This window comes from Protopterus annectens, chromosome 7.part0, assembly GCF_019279795.1.
Source record: "Protopterus annectens isolate FY-2018-M chromosome 7.part0, PAN1.0, whole genome shotgun sequence".
Lineage (NCBI taxonomy): Eukaryota > Metazoa > Chordata > Ceratodontiformes > Protopteridae > Protopterus > Protopterus annectens.
The window spans coordinates 1,668,846,090-1,668,866,995 of record NC_056739.1 but is presented as its reverse complement, the minus strand read 5'-3'; positions in this window follow the sequence as shown (position 1 = coordinate 1,668,866,995).

Genomic DNA, 20,906 nt, shown 5'->3' with positions numbered 1-20,906 from the left:
GAGTGAGGAGAGCTTGTAGGGTGTGGAGTTTCTTGTTTAGACTCCTAGCATTGGCCAGCAACACCTCACGGTTGCTTTGCATCTGTAGGGGTACAAATGTGAATGCAGCTGCAGGGATGCATGTGTGTGTGTGTGTGTGTGTGTGTGTGTGTGTGTGTGTGTGTGTGTGTGTGTGTGTGTGTGTGTGTTGAAAAGCACTTTTATAACTGGGATGTATGGGCTATGGCCTGGTAGGGGAACACAGGCATGGTCAGAAATGACACTGCAGTGTTTGATTCAGAGACTTGTCTCTGAATCAGACATTACTGTTCTTATGCTAATTTACAGCCTAAGTTAAACAATTCTCCACAATGACAGGCTCTCTAAATCCCAAACAACATTACTACATTTTTTCATAGATAAGTGTAATGCTGCTTAACTGTTATTGTTTTTACATTATGTTAGACAAACACTGCTACTGTACAAGCCATGGCCACCTTTAGTAGCAATTTTACTTTAATATGTTTGTTTGTTTATTAAAATCTCAAGTTGTCATTGTCCTATATTTTGCAAAACTGTGCTGTAACAGACTATAAATACTACCCAGTCTTGGATGGTGGATGTCAGAACTTAATCTTTCTTTTCCAGTATGACTGCAGTCTCTATTTTATGGAGAAGGGCTTTATCACAGGTGCATTTTTGTGGTCAAATCCCATGTGCAAATTATGGAGTTCTCTAAAAGCAAAGGCAGTATGTACCCCTTTTTATCAAATTGTGTTTCCTCCTTCATTATTCTTAGATAACTGAATATGCTTAACATAAGTCTCAGTCTGTTGCCTCTAAAACTAGGGACAAAGAAAAAACAACCAGAGTCCACAAATCATCTTGTAGTCACTCACACTAAAGGTGATTAACTGTTGAAATATGTACTCTTTGTTGACAGGAGATCATATATAGGCAGGTGTATACATTCTGTACAGCCTAGAGTAGTGAATATTCACAGAACTGTGCTGTTTGCTGTGCAAATGCATTCTGTACTATTTGCTTTGTAAGAGATAAGTAATATGCATCACATATATCTGACTCACAGTCATGGATGCAACAAGACACATAGCAAGCAGTTGAAACTATTCAGCTGCTAACTGTGAATCAAATGTGCTTGACGCACAAACCTTTTTTTATTATTTTAAGTCAAATAGGTGCCCTACATTGTTATTTTTTTCACACTGAATTATAGGAAGACAATCCTTCCATGGTGACAGCACTTTAAAAGACAGAAGGAATGAAAGGGTAAAACAGCAATGTATATGTGTGTGCATATGCATGTGTGTGTGTGTGTGTGTGTGTGTGTGTGTGTGTGTGTGTGTGTGTGTGTGTGTGTTGAAACTGAAATGTATATGAGCGTATTCATTTAAGATACATTTATACCTGCTGCTAAATACTTCTGAAATGTATTCCTGTCATTTGGGTTTACTTTTTTCTCAAACACTGTTTGCTGGTTTTCATTGCTATTACTGAGAAAACACACTGTTTAATCCTTCCCACTTCTCATGGCACTAGTGAGCCTTTGAACAAGCTAGCAGCTTAGCTGTAGAGCTTGGTTAACTAACATATTTCTACAGGTTATATCCACATGTTAAAATATGTGGAGAAAAGAAATATTACCTTAAAACTTTTCTGAGCCTTTCTTCACTGTGTTTTGGACATTAGAAGTGAGGTATTAAAAAAAATTCAAGCAAACCATAATGCTGTAATTTTTATGGAGCAGGGTATTGTATCAGACATGTTTGAGCCCACAGCAACATCTTTTGGAGTAGGTGAGAAATTTAGAAACAAAAAGAGACAGTGTTACAGTCCTATGTGTACTGCACTGTGGTATTAGCCAGAAAAAATATTTTCACAAAGAAATAGCAGATTATGAAAGAATAGATGGAAGAAGCCACACGAAGAGCTGAAGATAACTGAAAACAATTTGTATGAAGATGATTTGAGTATTACCGGACCAGATGAAGGCACAAGAGAGGATAACTTCATTTTCGTTTTTGAAAAGTTGCTTGGAGAATTAGATGGACAATCTCTAGGAATGTGGAAAGAGTTCAGAGTGTGGGAGTGAGAGGGGAGGTAAGTCTATCTTTCATAACAGAACTAGGCATTTATTTCCTAAACTATTGAAGGCATTTATTTCCTAAACTATTGAAAAGAGTTGCCTGACTTAAATGGGCAGTGTTTCAGGGGCAAATGATAAAGACTGTGGAGGAGTTTGCTTTGTGACTGGCATTAAGAAAAGCAGAATGGAACTTCTAACAGGTCTGAGCCTATCAGACAAGTGTACCATGCATCCCTGATGGTTGTCAAATATAGGATATGTTGGTCTGACTGTGAAGTGGCTGGCACATTTCATATATTCTGTGGAAGTTCTGTGCACTCTGTGGATCAATGAGCAAATATTTTGCAATGTTTATAGGTGGAAATGTGACTATTTGTGGATCAGAATTATTATGACAACTCTGTTATATTTGCTAATTCTGGGACTTGTGAGGTTCCTGCTATACTGTGCCCTATACTGGGCATTTCATTGTCTCAATTAATGTAAATCCAAGAAAACAGTCAAGTCCAAACAGGCTGTGCTAACTTTTATTCCATAAAAACAAGGTAAAATGGTGATAAACCTGTGAGGGCTTTTGGGATAACCCTTCATCAGACAGTGAAACAGCATTCATGAAGTCTATTTAAATAGATTTAAAAACACAACCACCAATCATCTCACTGCCTTTTCTTAAGGGCTGGTCTTAAAGGTATACTATACATGTATTCAACCCTGGTGGATGGTTTGCTGCTAGCTCTATAATCCAGTGTAGTTCATTACACTCAGAGACGTTCACTATGTCCCTCCCCCTTTTACTCATATGAGTAACCTGTATGACCATAAATGTAAAGGTGTGTGTTGGATACTTAGAAGTATGCACATACAGAGCATTACATTCATCTTTCTGTCTAATACTGTACAAGTGATGTTGTATTCTAATTTTCAGTTTACAGTTGGATAGCAACTGGGGCATAATTGACACATTGCTAAATATACCATAGATTCCTAGATTAGTACTAGGCTAATTGCCCTTATGGGCCATTTTAAGCCTAGCCAATTAACCCCTGTGAGAATCAAACCCTGTACCTTGTGTCTTTAAAGCAAACACCTTAACCATTATGCTAACCTCCCACTAATAACAGTAAAGAGGTTGTTAACATCAAGAGTAACCATTAATACATTGGTCATTGTTTTGTTTTTTACAACCTCTGATAACATACTCAAAAAGTGTCTTGTGTCTTTTAATATTCATGGGTAACACTGCATCACTATATTCAGTTTAGTTTCCACCCATATGAATAGATGTTATGTTATCCACCCCCTACCTGAGACTATCGGTCTCATGGGTGGTGGTACAACATTTTTGTGGATTTTTGGAAGCACTTTAAATATTGGTGTTACAGGATGCTCTATATGAAAAAAGTCTAACAAATCTCTTTCCAACAACCCCTGTCCCTTAAGTTCTTCAAGTTTTGCTCGCACTTTACAGATTAAAATTCTCAGCATTACAGGAGAAACACTTAAGTTTGTGCATCTTTAAGTAAATCATTCAGTGCTGAGGTATATGCTACAGTATTCAAAAGAGCACCCCCACCCTTGTCCGTTGACTTAATTACAATATGTTCATCTTTAATCAAAGAATTTAATGCTTCCTTTTCAGAAGCATTCAAGTTATCATATTTACAATAACTTTTATCAAAATAATTTCTAATTTCAAATTCACATGTCCTTAAAACAGTTTGTATTGCGGGGTGTATTATTGGTACAAATGTGCTTAGATTTTTTAACATTGTTCATATATTCATATTACTATCTTACATTTCCCTCAGTGCTATATTGCACCCAAACATATGCAAATCTAGAATAATATTCTACTGTAGAAGTAACAACCAGCATGGTGAATCAGTCACAGAATGTGGAGCCAGTAAGCTCAGCACAATTAGTCAATTTACTTCTAGGAGCAAGGCCTAAAACTTATAACTTTATAGAAATGGGAAAGGGGTTGAATTTTCCCACTTTCCCAGTACCAGTGCGCAAGAAGAACGAACACCAGAGAGGCCGCTCCCAACAGGGGGAAGTGAAGAGATGGAAAATAGTGGGCTGACTGTTGTTGGTGACTATAATGTATTTAATTTATCTAATGTGGTTTTAACCCCAGAACCGCTACGAGTTTTGGGGAAAGGGCTGACCTTTATACTGAACAGAGGCTCAAAAGTAAGAACAAACCAGGTAATTCTGGAAGTTCTACAACTCATACTTGAAAATAATGTATTTATGCATAATGGAACATACTATAGGCAAAAACAGGGTGTGGCTATGGGCACACCCCTGTGCAAACTCATACGCCAACCTAGTTTTGGCGTATTGGGAAGAAATGAATGTATGTTAATGATCAATGGTGGAGCGAATATCTACTGCATTATGTTCGATTTGTGGATGATGTTTATATTTTATGGCACCATAGTGAGGATGATGACAAGGTTTGTTAAGCATTTGGAGACAACTACTGATTTTTTACAGTTCACAGTTAAAAGTGATTTCAAATCTATAGATATTTTGGATGTAAGAATAATCACAGATGTAGGGACTGGTATGTCAACATCTCTATATAAGAAAAATTGCTGGAGCAATCACTATTTGCAATTTTCAAATATGCACCCTAGACGTCCTTTTAAGAACAAGGTAGTGGGACAGGGTTTATGTACATGAAGATTATGCACAGATGAAGCTAACTTTGAAAAAGAGCTGGAGAGTTTACAGAACCATATGGTACAAAAGGGTTATACAAACAACTTGATGCAAGAGGGGTTAGAACTAGTGAAGACAGATAGAAAGGGAAAGGCTAGACCATGATTCAAAGGGAATGAGACACAAACCCATGAGAACAATACAATGAAGCAAAAAAGTAATAGACATAGGCTTATGCTGCAATATAGCAACGATATCAATGGGGTTTGTGAAATAATTAAACAAAACTGGAAAATCCTGTTAAGTGAGGATAGACTCAAAAATATAGTGGATAAAGAACCAGGCTTTGGTTTTAGACACAACAGTAACTTAAAAGACATGCTGTGTAAACAACCAGGAATGAGAAATAAAACTAGGTTAACATAAAATAGAACAGGTACTTTTCCTTGAAGGCACTGTAAGGCTTGCTTCATGAGTAGTGATAAAAATAGCTTTGTTCACCCCATAAATAAAAAGGAATATATATTTAAAGTATATGCAGACGCCGCACAGAAAATGTGGTATATTTAGCAATGTGTCAATCATACCCCAGTTACTATGTAGGGAAAACCAACTGTAAACTGAAAATTAGAATACAGCATCACTTGTACAGTATTAGACAGAAAGATGAACGTAATGCTCTGTATGTGCATACTTCTAAGAATCCAACACACACTTTTAAATTTATGGTTATACTTGTCACTCATATGAGTAAAAGGAGGGGGTACATAATGAATGTCACTGAGTGTAATGAACTATGTTGGATTATAGAGCTATCAGCAAATCATCCACAGGGTGGAAGACATGTACAGTATATCTTTAAGACCAGCCTTTAAGAAAAGAAAGGCAGTGAGATGATTGGTGGTTGTGTTTTTAAATGTATTTAAATAAGCTTCATGAATGCTGTTTCACTGTCTGATGAAGGATTATCCTGAAAGTGCTCACAGTTTTATCAACATTTTACCTGTTTTTATGGAATAAAAGCACAACCTGTTTGGACTCGACTGTTTTCTTGGATTTGCATTGTTTTTTTGGCGAGCGAGTCCTTAAGGAGAGGAAGAGAGAATTTTTATTCATTGTCTCAATTAACATAATCCGATAGATGGGACTGTTCCTTTTAGCTATTGATTCCCATTGAAGATTTTTTGATGAAATAGAAAAGGACTAAGCTGACTTGGATCCCTGTAAGGGGATACTGTAAGCAGCGACCATATCAGAAATTGTCTGTCCTTCAAAAATGTGCATCAGTGGGCTCAAACATCTGGTGGTACGTAGGACTGGTGGAAATTCATGCCTATGTGTATCATGTCTACTTCAGGACTCTTCACTTAAGAGAATATTGGGATAGCAGGACTTGATAGCTGACCATGATATTTAACAACCTTTTTTCTGTTTCCCCTGCCTATGACTTTTTAAGATCTGTTGCCCCAGATTTACTGATCTATTTATGTTTGATGTTCCACTACGTTTTCAGATGGTTAGGCCTGTAATGACATGTTTCAGTGTTATTCATCCCAGATCATTCCCTTGATAATTATCCAGATGGTGGAGCATTTTTTTCTTCATTGTGAGATATGGCTAAGGAGGCTGTGGAAACTCTTGCAAACTGAGCAGGCAACTGTGCTAACTTTTCTTCTGATGGGGCCCAGTGATCGCTTGCTGAACTTATTCAGTTGTCTGTACATAGCCACTATCCCTCTCCATGCAGTGTCTAAAGGATGGGTTTTGCTTTATAAACAAATGGGCATTCTAGGTATTTGTGTATACACTGGAAACAATGTTTCTGAGCACTGGAGGGCAAAGTATTTGTAATTATACTCCTGCTCTTTGGATATGCTTATCTCCACTGACCAAATGGTCAGCTATGCTGTATATGGAAATTTACTTCCCTAATGTGCATTCAAAGGTTTTGATTGCAAAGGTGTAAATATAATTTTGAGTTGTTTTATTAAATATTTTGGCAAGTGCTTTTTTTTGCATTGTGGCAAGCAAAGCTTGTGTTAAATGATCCAGTTGGCTAGTATGCTGTAAGGATTGTTTTCAGCTTAATGCAGCCAGAATTCTCCCAGTTCATCTGCTTGATATGCTTTGTTTTTCTATCATCATATTTCACTATATATTATGCTGCTGGAAATAAATATTAATTTTATTTTTTAGTTTTATTTATTTCTGTTGGGTGGTAATAACTCCATAGTTAGACACAGACTCTCATTCTCTTTACATAGTACCTCTGGGATCACACCAAAATGGAGAAAATGTATTAATTGTACATCCATTTTATTAGAGGTTATGCAAGCAGTAGTAGTGTATTTCTTGATCAGTGGTGTAGGACTGAGGTGTTTACATTAGGTAGAGGAGGCCTTAAAAGATTAATCACGCAACATAGTCAAACCTGCTGCTCCATAATAGTCATCAGGGTAAATGCAATCAGTCACCTGAGTGAGAAATGGCAGTAGCTATAACTTCTGTTGCACTTTTTTGGAGGCTAACTTGATAGAGAACCTCTGGCCTCTCTTGACAGGCAGATGCTTTTGAATCTCAATAAATTATATCTACACACACACACACACACACACATGCACACATATGCATAATATATATATATATATATATATATATATATATATATATATATATATATATATATATATATATCATCAAACACTGAACATTCAAAACACTGACCATCAAAAGATCACAACAACAAAAATTAAAATATTCTCCAACCCACCAGACTATCGACCTCACACACTTGTTGACCATATATTTTACTGACCAAAGAGTGTCGACAAATCAAATGTCAACATAAGCCAAACTTGACTACAGTGAGTATAGCCATATATCTGTTTTGACTGAATCTCCCTTGAGTTAAGCACAATGACTGGAAAGATTTGACCAAAAACACATCTGAATGCAAACTCATTTTGTCAAATCATATTTGAATGAAAAACTTTATTAGATCTTAAAAACTGGATTTTGCAGGTGGAGCCTCCCTGCATCCCACACATATCAATAAAATGTTTACACTACAGCAGAGAAAAGAAAAAACACACATATAGTGAATTACTGCTAATGCACAACCACATTTCACAGAAAAGTTCATTAGAGAAAACATACCTTAACAGCACACACACACACACACACACACACACACACACACACACACACACACACACACACACACACACGGAATCATTGATCCATACAAACACAAGATATGATTTTCCAAAGTGTTCCACAATTTTCATTCAGTCTAGATTCTGCCAAAATGTGATCTTAGTCAAATGAGTTTTCAGTTATTTTCTTCAGTTATTTGTAATTCAGTGAAATGAGATCCAGGTGAATGAATTGCTATTTTGAGTATGGGAAGTCTCTGGAACAGGAATCTATCCCTCCAGCATGTTCTGTTTATTGTGGTGACAAGGTTTATGTCCCTAGACCGTGTCGCTCTGAGGGATTGGGATTTCTTTAAGTGGAGCATGTCCAAATGCTCTGGGTTTTACATAACTTTGTGTGTTAGGCAGAGACTGCCTCTGAGTAGACGATATGCGATGGAGTAAAGCTGCAGTTTTTTTAGATGGTCTGCGTAGGACATCTGTTTGAGGCTGATAATCCTCTTTGTGAGGTATTTCTGAGGCCTTTCCAGTTGTTGTAGATGTCTTGTGAGGTACATACCAAAAGGGGCATTGTACTCTATAATGGGTCTAATGAGTGATGAGTAGAGGGGAACAATGACCTTTTTTTTCCTGGATGAGAAACCTTTTGTAATGAGGTGTGCCACGTAAAAGGATTTCCTGACTACTGTGGCGACGTGATTATCAAAGGAGAGACTACTGTCCACCTGTGCCCCAAGGTCTCTTATCACACTTTTGGTGTTAAGTAGACTACTGTCTATGTGGTAGTTCATGGGTACAGAGTTTTTACCAAAAGGGATGACAATGCACTTTTTGGCATTGAGCTTGAGGCCATGGCTGTCAAAGCTTTCAGGCTGTCAGGCATCTGCCTCAGCGAGGCCCTTTTGTAGGATGTCCACATCTGTTGGAGTTTTGATCATGGCTCCTAGTTTGCAGTCATCTGCGAACTTCATTAGCCAAAGACCTTCTGTGTTATCCTGTACTTCAGAGAAGTAGATACCAAACAGGAGAGGACCCAGGACTGAACTCTGTGGTACTCCACTTGTCATTGGTCAGATGTTGGATTTGGAGTCTGCTACTTTCACAGTGTGGGTTCTGTCAGTGATCCAGTTGGCAACCCATCTTGTGACATAGGGATTTATACCTAGTTTAGTGAGTTTATCTATAATTCCAGAGTGGGAATGGTGTCAAAAGCCTTGGCAAGATCTAGATATGCTGTGTGAACCACCTTACCCTCATCTACGGCTTTGGTGACTGCTTCAAAGAAGTCTATCAGGTTTAGGAGACATGATCTGCCTTTTACAAACCAAAACTGGATGGGGTCCAGAGTTTGGAGATTACCAGTGTCATTGTTTATAAGTTTCATGATGATACGTTCCATAGGCTTGCAGACCAGGCTCGTCAGGCTAATGGGGTGGCAGTTTCCAGGGTCCATGGTGGCTCCGCCTTTGTGGAGTGGGATAACCATCTCTGTGCGCCATTCAGTGTGCACATAGCCTGAGGTGAGGCTATGATTGAGCATGGTACTTAGGTGGGGTGCCAGTTCGTTCTGTAGTTCATCTAGGATGCAGCCTGGGATCTTGTCAGGTCCCATGGATGCTGTGTTCTTGGCTTTGGAGAATGTGTTTTTTACCTGTGCAGCCGTGATTATTGGAACTTTGCATTCTTCCGGTATTGAGATGGGCCCTTTAAGGGATGAGAGGGGGGTAAAGTTAGCACTGAACCTATCTGCCAGGATGTTGGCAATATCAGTTGGTTCTGTATATTTAGTGCCATTCTGCTGTAACTCAGAGCAGATCTGAGTGTTGCCATTGAGATTCTTGACATAGCTATAGAGTGCTTTGTGGTTGTCTTTAGAGTCAGTGGCAATTTTGTTTTCATAACTAGCTTTGGAGGATTTTATGAGGGATCTCAGCTTCTTACTGAGGCTGACCATGGAGTTCCTCCAATCATGAGATTTTACTCTTTTTTGCAACAGTTTCTTTCTTCTGTTGTAAAGTTTGTTTATGGCAGGGGACCACCAGACTGGCTTCCTTTTTTTGGAGGATAGCATCTTGGTTCTGTTAGGAATTGCACGATCCATGCACTCGTAAGTGCTTATAAAGTGCATTTGTGTAGAATTCAGCAGTCATACCTCTATTGTCCATCAGCATGGGTGTCGAGAAGTTTGCCACTTCTGTCTTAAGAAGTGTGAAGTTGGCTTTGGAGAAATGTTATTGTGGTGGTTTCTCTAATGGGGGTGTGGGGGATGGATTTGGATGTCTAGGGTGATTAGCTTGTGGTTGGATCTGACCAACGAGGAATTGACCTCTGGTGTGGAGCACGGGTTGCCCATGTTGGTAATAACCTGGTCTAGGATATTGCTGCCCCTGGTGGGGGTGTGGATAAGCTGATCCAAGGCATTGGAATTTATGAATTCCAGAAAACGTTGAGCACAAGTGTTGATACATGAGTAGTTTTCCCAGTTAATGGTGGGGTAGTTGAAATCATCCATTATTAGGGTGTTAGGTTGTACCCTAATATTTTCCAGTGTAGCAAGAAATGAGGAGTGTGAATCCTGGGCCATGGTGGGGTATCTGTAGCAAGCTACAATTTGGATGTCGGTCTTGCCCAGAGTTAGTTGCACTTGGATAATCTCGGATGCATTATGCCTTGCATCTAAACTGGAGTTGTGGATATCCTTAATGAATATGGACACCCCTCCGCCTTTAGTGTTTTGGTCCAGGTTATATGGCCAAAAGGTGTGGTATGAATTATAGCCTGGTAATGTGGGTACTCTCTGGAGCCTTGAACCACGTCTCTGTCACTGCATAGATGTTGATGTTCTCCATTTTAAGGAGTGCCTTGAGTGAGTGCATTTTGAGGTTTAGACTTCTAGCATTGAGTAGCAATACCCTCAGATTCTGCTTGCTTGTCTCTTTTATGGTAGTGAATTTGTCATTTGAACATTGCCTAAAAAAGGCACTATAGGGGTTGGTAGAGCCTTAGCAAGTATCCGGAATCCCATGGGCGACAGGTGCAGGCCTTCTCTGGCAAAGCATCGTGGTTTGTCGATCATGTCATCCCAGGCAGACAGATACTGGATCCCCTTAGAATGACACCAGAAGCTTAGACAATTGTTGAAGTCAATCATTTTGTCCTTGTACTGTGGTATCATTCTGGGTGATGGCAGGATGCTACTCAGGGCTAGGGCATACCTGACTGGGCTACAAGATCGAACAGCTCCTCCATGTCCCTTTTCATGTAGTCCAGGGTGGTACATCTCAGGTCATTCACACCAACATGGACAATGACAGAGTCATATTTGTACTTATTGTGGAATGACTTGAGTGCATGCATTATGTGGCGGATCCTGACACCCAACAGGCAGCTGACAGTAACTTTCTCCTTGTTTAGCCGGGTGAGTGGAACATCAGTGTGCCTAACTATAGAATCACCTATGACTAGAGTGTTGGGTACGTTGTTATGCCTTATGGGCTATGGTTGAGTGGCACACTGAGTTTGTGAGCTATGTGTCATTTGGGTTGTGTTGGGGGTGGAGGTTGCTTGTGTTTCTGATTTGGAGTTCCCTGTTGCTTGGGCAGGTTTTTACTGAGATCCTCCACAAGTGTAGGTGTGTGTTTTGTGTTTCTATGTGTGTGTTTTGGTGGTGTAGGTTTTGAGGGACTATGTGATGAGTGTGATGTGGTGCAAGTGTTTACCTTCTCCTCTTGATTGTCTTGTCCAGTCTTGGGTGAAGAGAGCTTTGCTTCCAGTTTGGCTATATAAGTGCATCTCTCACAGGTTGTATTGTTTAGTGGTAGGAGGAGAGGGTTGTCTGTGTACATGAGGCAATTGCTGTATTGCCCCAAGATGCCCAGATTCATCAGGTAGACAGGAGAAAACACTGGGAGCTGACCCTTAGACATGCCTGGATAGGTGCTTATTTGTTAATTACTAGAAACGGTTTCCTCTAGACAAGTGTATCTATCTATCTATCTCTCCATCTATCTGTCTATCTATATAGATGCATATACACATCATTTTTTTAACTGTTCAAATGATTTGATTCACCTGTTTTTGGATGTACCATATGCTCCAATGATAATAGTTCATATAATGTATTTATGAAGAGTTTAATGTTTCCAGTTTAAAAATCATGTCTTTTAGAGCTCAGAGAAAACCTAAATGCTGACAAGACATTGGTGGTTCCATTTTATGAACATATTAACTCCAAATAGATAGCCATTTACATTTTAGTGGTTAATCAACTGGGGCTTGGTTTAATGGTTAACATCTTTGACTCTCACCTTGAGTGGTGCAGTGATTAACATTGTTGCCTCACAGCAAGTGGTTCTATGGTTTGATTCTCAGCTGGGGTGCCTTCTACGAAGAGTCTGCCTGTCCTTGCTGTGTTCACGTGGGTTTCCTTCAGGTACTCCGTTTTTCTCCCATGTTCCAAAGACATGCATCTGGAGTGTTTCTCCCTGGGCCTCTACTGAAAATAGGTTCTGTTCCCAGCTGGTCTTTCCTGGTCATTAAATAAATAAAAAAATGTAGTAGTGTATGAGTTATCATAGGATGAGATATTGATTGATGAGTTATAACAGATAGCAACAGAATAAAAAAATGCTGCCTGTGTGGTTTCTATTTATTCCATGTTCCAAAGACATGCACCTGGATTCAACAAATAATAAATAAATAAAAAATAAAATCTAGTAGTGCATCAGCTATCAAAGGTGATGTCTGTGTAGTCTTTTCACTTTTCTTGGCGGTTGTGTGGCCATAGAAATAGCATACTTAAGTAAGGCATTGTGTGATACATTTTCAACATAGAAAGCACAGTGAGACCCCCCCCCCCTGCATAAATACGTTTAGTATACTTTTTAACTACAACTGATTATTTTTGTCCTGTTAAACTTCAACCTGCTGATCACTGTGGACTCACAACAGAAATTAAGTTCAAGATCTGATCTTAGATCCTGGAATTGTGAGGCTGAATGTGCAACCAGTGTGCCATTGACTTTAAAAATGGAATGTTGATTATGGAAGGGGACTGGAATATATGCTTTTCTTCTGAAACTCATTGAAAAAGGAATCACATTTTTGAAAACTTACTACAGCAAAAAAATACAGACTTCTGGCCTTATTCATAAAGTATATCCCTGGCTGCTCAGCATTTGTATGTAAAAATAACATAAAAAGCCCTTTGTCCATCATGAATGTACATGCACAATGGTGCAAAATTGTGCACAGGATTATCCTTTATTGTGCAAGTTTACCCCCCTCCCAGCTGTGTCACCTGTGCAAAGGACCCCATCCATCCACATGTAAACAGTTCACAAACCGTATAGTACTATTCTATGCCAGCAACACACTAACCCTCTCAAAATGTAAAACCTCACCACAGGTTCTGTTACATGGCACAAAATCTCCAACAGCAGCAAAGTCCCCTATGGGGCAGGCAAAACCTGCATCCACATACTATCTTGCCCCACTCTCACTCAGTAGTGCTGGTGAACTCCTACCACCGATTGCTCACAAGGCACCACATTCCCTTATTTGCACACCATGGTAACATCCTAATCACCATCATTATGCATAATTACTGTGATTCTTTTATGAAACACATTCATCAAAGACGGTCATTAATCATATTATATTGGTAAAGGGCAAAAGTGTCTTTTGTGATGATGGTAGATACCAGTATGTAGGTCTACACAAAAATAACTGCTTTTTTTCACATTGGAATTTCCTAAGTGTCCAGAACCATAGCTGGCTTATTTGGCACCCTTTGCAGTACTGTAACAGGCAACCCTTCAACTTCACGTTAAGAAGCAAAAAAATAAATAAAAACAAAAACAAAAACAAAAACAAAAGCACACACAAGTCTTCATTTTTGAAGACCAAAAAAAAAAAAATCAGTTATACTTAAAAATGTAGCATATTCCTTGTAGCGTGCTACAATCAAACTACCATATAATGAGTAGTTCAGCATTCAGGTCTGACCAGAAATGCAATACCAGAATTTCATAAACAAATGCCAGTACTGCACCCCCATACCAAAGGCACCTGCCGTACTTACCCCTTACAGTTTTGGGAACGAGAAAAATTGTTCATCTTGAAGACCAAGAACAGAAAAATAAAGCTGAAACTGTAGCAAGCTGCTCACTACAAATATATAAGCAGTTTGCCCCTCTACTTGAAACTGTATTGAAATACTTGCTAAATATGTAGTAAGCAACCTGCTATGGTTAAACTACCATATACTGTGTGATCCAATAAGCATGATAAAAATCATAACTCTTAACTGTTCCTTTTTTGGCATTTTTGGCATTAACAAATTTTAAACATCAAACACTGTTTAAATAAATTGCATTTAAACAGAATAACTGATTTTGCTATGTACTGACAGTAACAAATATTCTTTCAATCAGTGCAGAGTGATACCATCTTTATCTTTAGAAAAGTCAAAATAGTATGCAGCATTTTCTCCTAGCAATAAGCAGCCTTCGTGTAAAAGACATGAAAAACTGCCTGATAAATGTTAACATTTTTTGATGGGTACTTGAAAATCAATATACATAGTTTGTAGTCTGCCCACAGTTTTCTGAAAATCATCAAGAAATTCAACCCTTTTCTCATGGTTTGTAGCCCCAACCAAATAATTATTTCAAAAAGTCAGTTTCAGAAAATAAAATTGAGGAAGAACCTAACAAATGCACTAAATGAAGAAACTTACAACCCAATGAATTACAATGCAACTTTTCTTTTCTCATCTCTAATCAATATGTCAACTTACCTAATAAATGGTGATTGTAATTTCATGGGCAAGTGTTATCAAATGTTGTGGAAAGAATCAAAAATGTTGTTCATACATAAATCAGGAAAGATATGTCCACTGCTTCTTCATCAGACTAATTTTAGTTCTAAAGAGGGATTAGAAATTATTTAACAACATACTTGTCAAAAGACTGTGGTGCAGATTCAATAAAGCCTACATGGTCCACTAAAACCATATGCGAGTCACAGCATGATGCACACATGATAGTGCACCATTTTGTATTCATTATATAGCTCTGTACACCATGTAGAGCTGTGCAAACATGGTAAACATCATGGTATGCTAATTAGAGCATAAGCAGCTGAAATGTATGCTATTCAACCAATCCAAGATGGAGAAGCTATTCAATAAGCTATAAAGCAACTGTGTAGACTCATTGTTGGTTTTCCCTGTGAATTCCAAAACCTATTGGAATACAGCCATGGAACCTAGGCTGCACAGAAAGAATGTTAGGGGCTGCTGTTTCTATTATTCATGTGTATGTGCAACAGGCCCAAGTCTATGCTGCTGCTACTGCTGTTAATAGACAATGACCAATAAGGAGAAGCGTGTTTAGACTCCATTTAACTTTTCACAGTCTGCATGAGGTGGAAATTGTAGAGCACTACAGGGTAGATAGAGACACAGTACAGGAACTCTGGAACCTCTGTCGTCCACAATTGAGAGCAAGGGCACAGTGAGAGGAACCAATCCCAGTGGAGACTAAGGTATGGGTAGCACTTAGAATTTTAACTACAGAAACATTCTGGAGACCAACTGGGGGTATCACAGGCATCAGCATTCAGGATCCTCTACCAATTCCTGAATACTATGCACAACATGCCAGTAAGTAAATATATTTTCCCCTATACCTGAGGATAGAGCTAGAGCTATGCATGAGCTCTACCCTGAAGCAAACTACCCTAAAGTCCTGGGTGCCACAGATTGTACACATGTAGAAATCAAAGCACCACCTGGGAAACAGGGAAGGGTGTAAAAAATAGAATGGGCTACCACTCCATTAACTGCCAGGTCAGGTGTAATGCTAAGGGAATTATCCTGAATGTGTGTGCTGGCAACCCAGGCAGTCACCATGACTCACATATCTAGTACAACTGTCAACTGTATAAGATATTTACTAATGAAGGATATCCCACAGGGTCATTTACTGGGAGCTGCAGTTTATGCACTAGAATTGCGGTTGATACCCCACAGAAATGCACATACATCAAGTGAAAAAATGTTATAATGAGGCACACACTCAAACAAGAAATATCATATAACCTTTGTTTTGGCTGCTGAAGTCACCATTCTGGTACCTAGATACATCTGGGGGAGATGTCCAGTACATTCCCCATGTATGTGCTGAAATATTCACCATCTGTGCCATGCTTCACAACATTTTCCTGAGAAAACAGCTTCAGCAGGAATACCAAGGGAAAGGGCCACACATCCCACCACCACCACATCTAATGGCTAGGTCACCACAGCCATATGCAGGTGAGGAGTCAGAGGGGAAACCAGCAGCCGCTGTGGGTGTAGGCAGATGTAGGTGTACACAATATGCCCTTGCATTGACAAAGAGGCAACAGATAGCACACACACCCACCACCTAAGGGGCTAAAACCTTCCTCCTATTCACATACATACAGTAACATTGATGCCAGGCAAAGCTCACAGCCTTTACTTACTCATGAAATGGTTGTGTACTGCAAGCATCAGACAGAGGCAGTCCCAGACTAAAACTCTTGCAACTGCCAGATTTCCAAGGTACATGCTGAACTTGGAATAGAAAAATAAATGTCTAAGAGTACAAAATAATGGCATATCCTTGGACACTGCTACTTGGTAATGTAAGTAAGTATAAGCTGGAATATTTTTACATCAATTATATCAAGATGTCAGAGCAGTGACTTATGTGAATACATGTGTCCTCTACCAACTAATATGTCTCATATATCAAAGATTCACACATTCATACATCTGAAAGATACAGGTTTTCACTGAATGTCCACAGTTTGGCATTATACTCTTGTACTTGCAAATCATTAAAGAGTTGTTGTTGTCTTTTGGTTTTTCGCAATTAGGGGTCGCCACAGCGGAACTCCAGTCTGCTACTGATTGGCAGTAGATTTTCACGGTGCCGAGTTGCCAGCTTGACGCCCAACCTTCAACGAAGGCATGCCCATTCACACAAGGCACACATTTCAGTTTCAGACTTAATATTCCTCAGGAAAATAAAACATAAAAATAGTAATGCAAAACCTGTTATTCTATCAATTGTCTGTCTGTAAGTCCACACTTTTTATAAACTCTACCCATTGTTGGCCTTTTTCAGACTTTTGTTTATGGCTTAGTCCGGCTTTGTTAGTCTAAGAGGTTGGGAGGGATGTGCACATTGCAAAAACCTGTAAGAAAGCAGTAAAGTTTGCAAAACAGCATCGCAAACAGATATACTAAGCACTAAGTCAGCTATGCACAGTGAGCAACAGACAAAAGACATACGTATCCCTGAATCCAAAGGATAGAAAACAAAGTTATGGTACAGGTATCATCATTTACACAGGGTGTTGTGTGTGTTGTGGGGGGGGGGGTCAGGAGGCCTAGGCTGACACAAAAGGTAGTGAGTGCATGTGAGGAACAAAGAGAAACAGGCAGATATTTGGATAAAGTTTCAAATGGCCACTGAGAATGAATGAACTGTAAGCCTCACAACTGACCCATGTAACTGTTATATGTGTGTGTCTGTATGAGCACTGCAGGTGAAATTGGTGTGTAAGTGTCTGCAAGAACACAGCCAAGCTCTGTGTTAGCTCAATTTCCTGATATGTTGGAGAGGTGCTAGCTATGCATGGTAGAGGTGACAGTTCATTGTCTTTATCCCTAACCTCAAGAACTGGCTCTGCTCAGGGTCAGATGCACTGCTACTACATGAACATGACTGATGTCTCCTTGATGAGCTCTCCTTATGAGTATGCCCAGGACCACAACACCAAGGCCTTCCACATCTGGGTGTGGCCACATCAACCACTAATGGAGCAGTGGAAGTAGTAGCATTATGGGAACTTGATCAGGCACGGCCATGTTGGCTAACATCAGATGATTTGGTTGACCTAAATCCACATGGATGCTGCACCACCCAGAAGACCTTCCATCACAGACACTGCCCATTCCAATGTGTCATTCATCAGATCCATTGAATCAGCAATACAGTGGAGGCAGTCATGTATGTCAGCCTGTGCCATGTCTACAACCTTAACCAGTTCCTTGGAGGATCTATTGGAATGTGCCTGTGCTCCATGATGGCCCTAAACATATATCGAGTGACACAGAAAGGCACACCAGGATCAGGTGGAGGATGGACAGAAGGCCTCCTCCTAATACCCCCTAACAACATTCCTAAGTGGCACTTCACCCACACTTTGGCTACAGCCACAGTCAGCAGTCACTGGAGCTACAGTAATCACACTACTCTGATAAAGTGTCGCACCCTCCACCTGTCTAATATCTGAGGGTGACTGGAAGGGGTTTTTATAGACCTCAGTGTCAGATTCAACCTCTGCATCCCCTGACTATGCCTGTGTTTTACCACCATCATCATCAAAGTCTGATGATACTCTGACATGAGATGATAAGAGTCCTACACTTACACTGTCAGGATCAACTGTGATAATTAGCAACAAACACAAAAAAGAAATTAATACTACACTGATACAATTTAATATATACTAACAAACTAACACTGGTGCCACTATCACAGATAGTACAGCAATACACACACAGTCCTGACACCCACCTCACACATATGGATACATGTACATTTCTGTCAAATGCTCATCAGTATTGAAATAACAATGTTTGGCTTAACATGTGCAAATGACTCCACACTTGCTATGGAGAATGGTCCTGGAAGAAGTTAAGCAAAATGCAATGATACCATCATCTCAATAACAATAACACGAGGGGGGATTGTGGCCTTTATATTTCCATTAGCAATACATTTAACTGAAACTTGAATGACATGACCACCCCAAGTGCATGTGCAATGAACCAAAATGTGTTGTTAGCTATATCAATCTGTAAATAGGTCACCCCCAAAAAAATATATTAAACCAATTTAACTATTTCTTTCAATATTTTACTATAGAAAAAAATCTTTATAAATTGACATATGTAAGCTTACCTGGAAGCTCCTCCTGGGACATACTTGTCCTCCCTGAAACAGCAGCAATAACTTCAATCACATGCAGTTCTACACTTTCCACTGAGCTCTCTGGATCCCTGACAGTTCTTCATTTGCTGCCAGCATTGCATCTGTAGTAGCACCCCACCAGAAGCCAGCTGTCCACTGGCCACTGCAGTTGCTCTCCTCTGGGTTGATCAAATCATGTCAGTGGCCATTTGACACACCTGATCATATGTACTGCAGCCTCCCCAAAAAGTATTAACATCGTTCACTATCTGGTTCCAAGCTTGCATTCTTCCAGGCATAACCCCATGTTCTCTCTACAAGGCATGGCTGTTACAATCACATCATTCTCTGAACCACTGAAAGGGGGTTTGCATGGACTGGTACACTTGGGTGCTATAGTCCTAGGTGATATAAAATATAAAAGAAGGATACTACACATAAATATCACATAAATATCACATAAATAAAAGTTCTGTTTAGATACAACACATATTATTAGTTTTTCAATATTACCCATTGGAGAAACAAAAACATCAGTTATTCAAATATAACAAAGGGTTATGTGGTTATAACATATCACAGTCACACACAAACCAAGGTCTGAGACAAAATAAGTATAACAACAGGAAAACAAACATCTGTAAAAAACAATTTTTGATTGTGGCAGCACAGAAATGGAAATTGGTTTCCCTACCCCAAAACAACAGGCAAATGACATTTTGTACCAAACAAGGAATAACATGTCATTTATTTATTATAAATGCTTTCAAACAAACTGTCCTAAACACATGTGCACACATTTCCCACAGAAAAATCATTTTTATACGACTGCCAGTCACATCTACCTGTGCCCAGCACTTCCCTAGAGGTGTCTATGGGACATCCTAGAGGGGCACCCCTGTGTCACTGACAATACAGGACATTTACATTTCATTGAAATAACACAGAAGAGTGTAAAGAGAAACAGTTGCAACAGTAACACTTGTAATTAAAGGTAATAAGGCTGTGAATCTGAGAAAGTAAAATGCCCTGACAGAAATAAGTATGCCATTAGTAAACTTCTAAGTAGTGCATACAGATAAAAGTTGCATTTGTTAATACATATATATATATATATATATATATATATATATATATATATATATATATATACAGTATATAAATATTCCTATTTACATGTGAGCAAATACAATATATAATTAAAAAAAGTTATCCTTATCACGATCAGTCTTCTATGCAGATAAAGTATAAAGTAATAGCAATCTTCTTCTGTGTTATCCACATACGCAACTCTCCTCAACTTCAGGTTCTCTAACTACACACTTACCCTTTAATAGTATAGACTCAGGCCTATGAGCATGGTGAAGATGCAAATCCGGTGTAAACTCATTAGAATTGCTGAATCCCAAATTCTTGGCTATGCGTATCTGTTGTAAACATAATGCAAGTACTCCCTCAGTGTTTGTTACTAATGGATTGCAACTATGAATGATTTCTCTTAGGGTGAAGGAAAACACAACAGCAATTTAGACTCCATTACCTCCAGTGGGTGGGTCAGCCAGGTTACACTTGCAAAGTGCAGAAGTAATTGTATCAAGATTGTAAATGTATGTAAGCAGCACACTTTTCTCAGTTTATGTTCAGTAATATCCAAACTCCCCTGCCTTTATTGAAAACTGTATATTATTGCCATTTAATATTCTCATACATTCTAAGGACAATGATACAAAATGCCTTACAGACTGCATGTCTCAGATTACTGCTCAGATAAGACAAGAGTGAACACTTTACAAAGATAAGGTATTGATCACTCATTGCCTACATCTGAAATTAATGCATGTACAAACAACTCAGAACTGTACAAGTGTCATATCTCTTGTTAATACTGTGGATGATTTTGGACTTGATTGTGTGTATAATGATTTTTATTCATGCTGCAAAGCTGTTTTTTTGATGAAGATGGATAAAACACCCTTAATGTATTTT